This window comes from Chrysochloris asiatica, unplaced genomic scaffold (assembly GCF_000296735.1).
Source record: "Chrysochloris asiatica unplaced genomic scaffold, ChrAsi1.0 scaffold00255, whole genome shotgun sequence".
Taxonomy (NCBI): domain Eukaryota; kingdom Metazoa; phylum Chordata; class Mammalia; order Afrosoricida; family Chrysochloridae; genus Chrysochloris; species Chrysochloris asiatica.
In genome coordinates, this window is record NW_006408773.1 from 4,255,896 (window position 1) to 4,266,336 (window position 10,441).

General features: G+C 42.0%; 1 pseudogene; it reads right to left on the reverse strand.

The window, feature by feature from the left end:
* Window positions 1-4,709: 4,709 nt before the first annotated feature.
* LOC102815150 lies at window positions 4,710-5,397 on the reverse strand (annotated as a pseudogene).
* Window positions 5,398-10,441: the final 5,044 nt, after the last annotated feature.

Consider the following 10,441-nt stretch of genomic DNA (forward strand, 5'->3'; position numbering starts at 1 on the left):
TAAAGATTTACACCCTCGGAAACCCTGTACAGGGTCGCTATGGGTCGGAACCGACTCGACGGCACTTAACAACAACAACAACAACCTTTATTAAAAATTGTTTTGTACTTTTTTTTTTAATCTTCCTCTAGTCGAGTTCTGATTATCAAGCCATCGAAGGTAGGTCAAATGGGTAGACTATCTGCAAGTTTGGGTGTTCTTGTGCGTCAGCCCTCACTTCGTATCAGCTGGATGCTTCACTCTCAGCTCTAGCCCTCTGTGGCTATGTCCTTGTCCATGGGTTCAGGTGTCCCCAGGTCTCACCACACGTTGGACCCATCAGTCCTTACTCTTCTATAGCTCATCTCCGGGTCAACGGGAGTCTAGGGAATGTGGTTGAACTCAGACCATTTCTTCGTTGCTACGTTTCCCCCTCTTCCACTCACCAGTACACCAATGTGGCCTCCAGCAAGCTTATATGCCTGCTGATGTGTTCCGTTTTAGTTTCAGTCTTACAGAGGAGTTTGTCCTGAGGTGACTTGATTGTTGCCTTGATGGCTTCCCAGCGAACAATTTGCTTATTTTTGTAGTAGCCAATCATACTGCCATTTTTGTTTTGTTTTGTTTTGTTTTGTTCCTGATGATTTTAATTTGAAGATGTATCTTCTGTTGGTCTCTCTGTTCCAGGCTGGTCTGCTTGTCCTTTCTAGTCGGAATGTCTCACCTCAGAAGGTACTGGATAGGGCTCAGGATTCCACCTAAGGTCTTATACACTACAAAGGAGTCCTGGTGTGGCACTGTGGGCTAATGTATCAAACATCAAAGTCATTTGAACTGCAAGGTCGCTGGCTCAAGCTCATCAGCTGCTCCTTGAAAACCCTATACAGGGTCACTATGGATCGGAATCGACTCGACGGCACTGAACAACAACAACAATTATTAATGATCAGGAATATTTCTTCATATGTTTGCTGGATGCACGAATGTCTCCCTCCCTTGGTGAAGTGTCTGTTCATGTCCTGTGCCCATTTTTTAATTGGGTTCCTTGTCTTTTCCTTGTAGAGGTGTTATAGTTTCCTACAGATTTTAGAAATTAGTCCCTTGTAGGATATATCACTGCAAAAGATTTTTTCCCATTTTGTGGGTTCCGTTTTTACTCTTTTGGTGAAATTCTTTGATGCATATAAGTTTCTAATTTTTAGAATGTCCCAATCAACCATTTTGTCTTCTTTTCTTTGTGTAATTTTCACATTGTTTGGCAGTCTGTGTGTGCCCTGGATTGTTGTTGTTTTTGTTAGGTGCCATCGGTCAGTACTGACTCATAGCGACCCTATGCGCAGCAGAATGAAACACTGCCCTATCCTGGGCCAACCTCACTATTGTTGACATGCTTGAGTCCATCTATGCTGCCACCTGGCCAATCCATCTCTTGGGGGAGGGGTCTTCTTTCTCTCTGACCCTCCACCCTACCAAACATGATATCCTTCTCCAGTGACTGGTCCCTCCTGACAATATGTCCGAAGTAAGAGAGACGAAGTTTGGCCATCCTGGCCTCCAAGGAGCACTCTGGCTCTTTTGGCAGCCCATGGCACTTTCAATATTCTCCTCCAACACCATAACTCAAATGAGTTTTCTTCTACGATCTTGCTTATTTACTGTACAACTTTCGCATACATAGGAGGTTATTGAAAATATCATGGCTTGAGTCAGGCGCACCTTAGTCTTCAAGCTGACATCTTTGTTCTTCAACACTTTAAAAAGGTCTTGTGTACCTGATTTGCCTAATGCAATACATTGTTTGATTTCTTGACTGCTGCTTCCATGAGTGTTGTTGATATTTGATCCAAAAAGAATGAAGTCCTGGGCAACTTCAATCTTTTCTCCATTGATAAGAATGTTGTTTATTGGTCCAGTGGTGAGGACTTTTGTTTTCTTTACATTGAGATGTAATCCATACCGAAGGCTGTGCTCTTTGATCTTCATCAGTAAATGTTTCAAGTCCTCTTCACTTTCAGCAAGCAAGGTTGTATCATCTGCATATCGCAGGTTGTTAATGAGTCTTCCTCCAATCCTGATGCCACGTTTTTCTTCATAGAAGCCAGCTTCTCAGATTATTTGCTCAGTACACAGGTTTTGTATGATGAAAGAATACAACCCTGTTGTACATCTTTCTTAATTTTAAACCATTCAGTCTTTCCATGTTCTATTCAAACAACTGCCTCTTGGTCCATGTACAAATTCCTCATGAGCACAATTAAGTGTTCCGGAATACTCATACTTTGTAATGTTGTCCATAGCTTGTCATGATCCACACAATCAAAAGCCTTTGCATAGTCAATAAAGACAGGTAAACATCTTTCTGATATTCTCTGCTTTCAGCCAAGATCCAATGATATTCTTCATGTTTACTGGATTGTTTTTGTTGTTGTTAAGTGCTGTTGATTCAGTTCCAACCCATACCGACCCTGTGTAGGGTTTCCAAGGAGTGACCTGGTGATCTTGAACTATCAACCTTGTAGTTCAAACAGCTATGCAGTCTGGTGCATTAACCCACAGAGCCCCATCAGGACTCCATGCCCTGAATTGGAGCCCTTTAATTTGTCCCTATTTTTTCATTGATGACCTTTATAATTCTGGGATTCACATTTAGGTCTTTATTCCATGCTGAGTTGGTTTTTGTATATGGCATGAGGTAAAGGTCTTCTTTCAATCTTCTGTATATTGATTTCCAGTTCTGCCAGCACCATCTGTTGAACAGACTATGTCTTCCCCACTCAATGTACTTTGGCCCTTTGTCAAAGATCAGTTGGTTGTATGTGGATGGGTTAATTTCTGGATTCCCAATTCTGTTCACTTGATCTATGTATCTTTCATTGTACCAGTACCAAGCTGTTTTAACCACTGTAGCCATGTAGTACATTTTTTAATCAGGTCCAGTGGTGAGGCCTCCAACTTTGTTTTTCTTCTTAAGCAGTGCTTTCCTTATCCTGGGTCTCTTTCCTTTCCATATAAAGTTTGTACTAGTTTTTTTTTTCCATCTCTCTAAAGAATGCCATTGGAATCTGGATTGGGATTGCATTATATGTGTAGATTGCTTTGGGTAGTACTGATATTTTCACAATGTTAAGTCTTACTATCCAGGAGCATGGTATATTCTTCCATTTTTGTAAGCCTCTTTTGGTTTCTTGTAGTGGTGTTTTGTAGTTTTCTTTGACTAGGTCCTTTGTTTGTCTGGTTACATTTATTCCTAAATATTTCATCCTTTGGGTGGCTAATGTAAATGGTATTGATTTCCTAATTTCTTTTTTATTGCTAAGTGCCATCGAGTTGGGATCCGACTCATGGCGACCCTGTACAGGGTTTCCAAGGAGCAGCTGGTGAGTTGGAACTGCCGGCCTTAATGGCCCAAATCGACTTTGAAGTTTACCGTATTAATCGGCAGTGCTACACCAGAAGTCCAATTTCTTTTTAAGCACTGTCATTATTAGTGTAGAGGAATCCAACTGACTTTTCTTCCCCCCCCCGCAATACTAGCACACCCTACTCCCCCTTTTATTGCTTGTTTTGCTTAGTACTACACTTTAAACAAAGGAATCTCTGAATCCAATGTTCAACTGTAAAAGAAAAACAACAGCAGGGCACATATTTAGGGCTCAAATGAAATTATTAAGCACTAACTGGTGCAAAGCAGACATTTCTTTATATATAGATACATTGTTATATCTAAAACTCAACCCAGGGTCTTCCAAACAGAATGGTAACTCACATCAACGTGATTTAGGTTGAAACATAACGTGGAATAACAATATTTTGGGGAAATTTATATGAGACTAAGAACTCAGATTATCCAAATTTGAACTCAGATCTTGGGAAGGTGAGACACTTGTACTAAGGAACTGTGCTACATTACTGCTGCAATAAGTTATTTTGGATCACACCTCGACTATCCTCGATTCCATCCAGTTAGATGCACAAAAAACGAAATAGGAGTTTTGAGATTTTTTTCATTGAAGGTAAATCTTAATGTTATGAATTCACAACTATACTAATTGAACTATCCAGTCCTAGTTGTTATCTAACACACACATTGCAAACATACAAATATCTATTCTTTCCACATGCCAGTGCCCATTCATATTGTGGTTTGGAAATGGGGAGAAGAGATTCCCCTTAAACTGCAAGTCAGCAGGTGTTTCTTTACAGTTAACTTTAGCAAAATTCATACAAAACCGTGATTAACAATGATCTTCTTTATTTGTTAACTCACAAGGAAACACCTTCAAAACTGCATTTTATCAAAGTTTCTGTACTAAAATGTAGAAAAACTAACTACACAAATATTGAAAAGTTAAAAATTCCTTAATTTTTTATTCCTGGTACCACCACCACAATTTACAGGGCATTATACCTGATTTAATGAAAAGAAAAGAAAAAGAAAAAGCTACAACAGATAAACAACCTCAGGAATTACCATCTAATTGATACCACATTGCATTAATCAATAACTATACTTTTTGCAAACTGTGGCTATGACAGTCCTGAACAAGAAGGGTTTCCTGTTGAAGCTACAGTAATTTTTCTGACTACGGATCATCATCGTTCCTTCTGGGGCAGAGTGTTACAGCTCCTCTAATGCATTTGGGACGATTGTCTCAAAATAACCTGCAGCTTTCCTGACAACTCCTCGCTCTCTCTCCTGCTAAGAACTGTAGCCCCTTTCTGCTGAATTTTTAGAACCTTCTGCTACCATATCCACCACTTACACCACCAGATCCATAACCACCACCATAAGGACTGCCCGAGCTTCTTCCACCCAAAATGTCCCCCGCCTTTCATGGGTCCATAATTTGATTGCTGTTGTCCACTATAATTTCCAAAATCATTATCATTCCCATCAACACCATAGTTACCACCGCCAAAATTTCCTCCTTCATTGTAAGCATCATATCCTCCAGCACCGCCACCATATCCACCACTTTGGTTTCCATATCCTGGTCCACCACCACCATAGCTCCCTCTACTACTATAACCAGGACCACCTCCATAGTTGCCATCATCACCTTCAAATCCATTATATCCACCATCGCCTCCACCATAACTCCCCCATTGCCACAACCTACCTCCACCATAGCCTCCTCTTCCACCAAACTTTCCACCATGACCAAAGTTCCCTCTATGGCCCATAAAGTTGCCAGATCCACCTCCACAACCTCTTTGTGATCTAGCAAACTGCATCTCTTGCTTAGAAAGGGCCTTTTTCACTTCACAATTATGCCCATTAATAGTGTGGTATTTCTGAACAACAATTTTATCAACTGTATCAGGATCATCAAAAGTTATAAAAGCAAATCCTCTCTTTTTTCCACTCTGCCTGTCTTCCATAACTTCTATGGTTTCAATCTTGCCACTTTGCTGAATCTTCCAATGAGTTCCAGTAGGTTTTTTTTTTTTTTTTTATGTGTCTTTGGGGTTTTCTATATAGAAGATCAGATTATCTACAAATAGAGTTTTACATCCTTTTGCCAATTTGGATGCCTTTAATTCCCCTATCTTGCCTTATAACTCTGGCCAAGTCTTCCAAAACAATATTGAATAGGAGTGGTGATAACGGCACCCTTGTCTGGTAAGGTAAGTTTTTTTTAATGGATTGCAAAATGGTAAACTTGATAGACTTTCTCAAAGGACACAAGACGATCATGGGGGCTTATTAAGAAGAAATCTCCAGAAATTGTAAATTGTGTTGGTGAGAGAAAGGCCAGGATAGTTGTGCCTGGGAAGGGAGGAATTTCTTTCCATCAGGACATTGCATCTGCACATTATTTAAATGTTGTAAAGACTGTCTTAAGAAAATTTCTTTGGGAAACCTTAAATCATCTAACCTATAGCCCAGATGTTGCCCCTGCAGACTTCTTTTTGTTCCAAAACCTGAAAGAACGTTGAAAAGGGACACTTTTGAGACCCTGGAGGATGTCAAAATGTTTTAAAGTTGTGTAAATCAGAGTACAGAGTTCTTCAGGAAAGGTTGTTGCTGTTGTTGTTAAGTGCTGCCCAGTTAGTTTCCATTCGTGGGGACCCTGAGCAACGACTGGTGACCTAGAACCACCGATCGTCCGATTCAAACCGACCTTGTGGCGCCACACTTGTTGGTGCTGTTATGTGCCGTGGAGTCTGTTCCGATTCATAGTGACCCTGTACAGGGTTTCCAAGGCTGTAAATCTTTACAGGAGCAGAAAGCCTCATCTTTCTCCCGCGGAACAGCTGATAGTTTCGAACTGCTGACCCTGAGGTGAGCAGACCGATTCATAACCACTATGCTACCAGAGATGGAAACTTTGCCAATAGGAGGGTATAGACCTAGCTGGCGGATATGTCGAGAAACAGTAATTTCGCATTTTGAGGGGTTTTTAAAATGAAGATTTCTACGATTTTGTATCAATACTTCTTACCTACTCTCCTATTTCAAAGGAGCTCTGGTAGCGTAGTGGTTACGAATCGGGTTGTGAACCTCAAGGTTAGCAGTTCGAAATTACCAGCTGTTCTGTGGAAGAAAGATGAGGTTTTCTGCTCCCATAAAGATTTACAGCCTCGGAAACCCTCTACAAGGTCGTTATGAGTCGCAACCGACTCCATGGCACATAACCACCACCAAACCACCTCTGATTTCAAAGAAGCCCCTATTGAACCAGGGCTTTAAGCTATGTGTTATAATCACAACGTGGGAGGTTAAAACCCACCAGTCTTTCTGTGAGAGAAAGATATGACAGCTACCCCAAAATTTAGTCTCATAAACCGTAAGGAGCACTTGTACTCTGTCCTGCAATGAATTGGAATAAACTAACAGGAGGGGTTTTGCTTTTTCTCCTATTTCAACCTTAACGAAATATTGGACCTGATCGAATGCAGAAGGCAATGAGAGAATCCAGCTACCGTCTTTGTCAGACATAAAAGAGAATTGCAAAATGTAAAACAATGCCATTTTCTCACTATTTTTAAATATATATATATAATTATTTTATAAGATCATTTTATTTCTTAATGTGTAATGAATTTGATTGTTATTTGAGATGAATTTTTAAGCGAATTAATCTTTTCTTAATAAAAGATTGTGGTGTGGCTAGAAAGAGATGGAAAACGGCAGATTTTTTAATATTCTTGTTTCTTCCGGTGAACCAACTTTCTAGCAGTAGACCATCGAAGGGATTTTCATAGTTCCACCCATCGGAAACGTCACACAAAGGCGATGATGATGATTGACAGAGGAGACTCACGAGGATTTAGACCAGTTTATAGACTGTGCTGCACATGCTCAGAGTGTGTTTGCTCTCTGCTGAGAGGATGAGTTCGCTTTCTCCCCTCAAGCCTTCGGACAAATTACTGGCCGACCCCAAACCTGGGAAAAATATGTTCTTTCTAGATATGTCTCTAGGTGAGTATATCCTGAGCCCCTGGCTCCATTAGTCTTTGAGGGACTTTAAGGGCCCTTTGCCTTGAGGAGGAGACACTCCTCTGGCTTCCTCTCAGTGAGCACGAAGGTGGCTGCGCTGTGAAAAACACGCCCTGACAGAGGGGCTTTCATCTCTGGGTTTCTGCAGGGTCCAGTTGTGGTTGTTTGTTGTTAAGTGCTGTCGAGTCTGTTCTGACCCACAGCGACCCTGTGAAGGGTTTTTCGATGATTGGCTAAGTAAGCTTGAACCTTCGACTTTCCTGTTCAAACCGATTTAGCAGTCCAGTGCGATAACGCGTGACACTCGTGTAGTTGTTAAGCGCCATGGAATCGGTTGCGTCCCACAGCGACTGTGTATAGGGGTTCCGAGGAGCGGCTGGTAGCAGTCCTAGAAGCCCATAAGCCGTCCTGCCCCCTGGCGGTCATTTCCGTTGCCATTTTCCCGCTCCTTTGGCTCTGGTCCCTTCAGTGCCAAAGTGACCCAAAGCTGCTCAAGGCTGATGGAACTGAGGGGGGAGATAAGGATTTCGAAGACAGCTCAGATGTGGGGAGTAACAGAGGCTAGTTCAATATATTTTACTTTTCAAGAAATTAAGCTACCCATTCGCTTCATGTCCGCGGGACCACATAACTCGCAGATTATCGATCATTCAAGTTTTTGGCAAATCTAAGAGTTGTTGAAGTTAGGTGCCATTGCGTCGGTACCGACTCATAGTGACCCTATGCACAAGAGTATGAAGTCATAGATGACTAATTTAGTAATAAGAGGAGTAAACCTTAGGCTATTTTGCTGAAACTTTAAGGGTCCTGAGAATGATAATCCAGGAAAAGATGACAGGAGAAGCGGTATGAAGTTTGTTAGTTGGTTTGTTGGTTAATGAGTGGTTGGTGAGTTGGTAGTTACTAGCCGCCATAACCCCCACCACTGGCACCACAGGAGGGAACATGAATGCTGTGTTAATTTCGCTGGCCCCTCAGGCAGTTTTTGAAATGAGGAATGGGAAGAAGTATGAGCCTTGTAGAAGGGGGAAGGGAGGGAAGCAGGAAGGGTGAAAATTAAAAATGATCGAGCTAGGAGGCCAACTTGAAAAATGAAGGAGAGAGCATAGCAAGGAAGGCAAATTATAGAAGTAGGGCGAGCAGAACAAGGAGAGCAGACGTTGGAAATCGAGGCTAGGAAGAGCAGTGCTAATCAAAATAGAAGACTTAGACAAGGGGAGGGCGTTAGAAACGAGCAGAGGTGGGGGGAGGGGTTTAGAAACGGAAGAGCAGAGATGGTTGACTTCAGAAAACGCTAATCGCTGTGGATTTGCCTCATCTTTGCCTTTCGTGTACATGGCCTCATACAATACATGGCTTTTTGTGTCTGGCGTTGTTCATTTGGTGCAATATTTTCAAGGTTCATCCAAGTAGTAGGCTACTTCAATACTTTTTATGGCTGACTAAACTACCAGCCGCTCCGCGGGAGAAAGATGAGGCTTTCTACTCCCGTAAAGATTTACACCCTCGGAAACCCTGTACAGGGTCGCTATGGGTCGGACCCGACTCGATGGCACTTAACAACAACAACAACAATATTTTCTTGTGTGGGTATAGTACATATTGATTGCATTTTCTGTTGTTGATTTGTGATTTGAGAAATCCCATGTGTTACAGAATAGAACTGCTCAGTAGGGTCCTCTTGGCTGTAATTCGGCCTGTTTGTTCGGTGGTACCCTTGGGTGGGTTTGAAATGTTGACGCTTTGGTTAACAACCAAGCTTAAACGGTTTGTGAGCCTCTCAGGGACTCTGGTAGAGTAGTGGTAACAAATCGAGTTGCAAACCTCAAGGTCGGCAGTTAGAAACTACCAGCAGTTCCGCTGGAGAAAGATGAGGCTTTCTGCTCCTGTAAAGATTTACAGCCTCGGAAACCCTGTACAGGGTCGCTAAAGTCGGAATCGACTCCATGGCACATAACCACAACAGGGACATCTGGATATACTACATTTTACTTATCTATTAGGGAGTGCAGTGTCTCCATACAATAAGCACTGGACTGTGAACCACAGATTTGTGGTTCAAGACCGCCAGCTGCTCCATGGGAGAAATGAGGATTTTTTTCTCCCGTGAAGATTTAAAGCCTTGGAAACCCTATACAGGGTCGCTCTGAGTCAGAACTGACTCGATGGCGCTTAACAACAATAACAACATATTTTTATTAACTATTAATACTTTTAAGGAGCTCTGGTAGCATAGTGGTTACGAATCGGGCTGCGAACATTAAGGTCAACAGTTTGAAACTGCTTTCTCCGAGGGAGAAAGATGAGGCTTTCTGCTCCCGTAAAGATTTACAGCCGCGGAAACCCTGTTCAGGGTTACTATGTGTCGGAACCAACTCGACAGCACTTAACAACAACTGGTAGCATAGTGGTTAGGAATCGGGCTGTTAACCTCAGGGTCAGCAGTTCGAAATTACCAGGTGCTCAGCGGGAGAAAGTGGAGGCCAGGCAGTGTAGAGGTTATGAGTTGGGCTTCCAACCTTATGGTCAGCAGTTCGAAACTACCAGCTGATATGCGGGAGAAAGATGAGGTTTTCTTCTCCTGTAAAGAATTACAGCCTTGGAAACCTCGTACAGGGTCACTAAGAGTCGTAACCGAATCCACGGCACATAACGGCATCAACATTAATATTTTTGAAGTGGTATCCCTTAATGGTTTGATTTGTATTTCCCAAATGAAAAATGGCATCCTGGTGTAGTGCTATCAGAGAAGCACTTCACTGCATAGTCGGTTTGAACCATATGGTTGGTGGTTCAAATTCACCAGCCCTTCTATCTAATGGAGACTAAAACAAAAGTTGTTGTTGTTATGTGCTGTTGAGTCAGTTTCCGACTCATAACGACCTTGTCTAGGGTTTCCGAACAGAAGCTCATAGGATTGAAGCACCGACCTTGCTGTTCAAACAGACCTTGCAGTCCAGTGCAGTATTTTCTGCTTATTAAATGTATTGTATTGTGAATCCAAAAATATTTATAGCT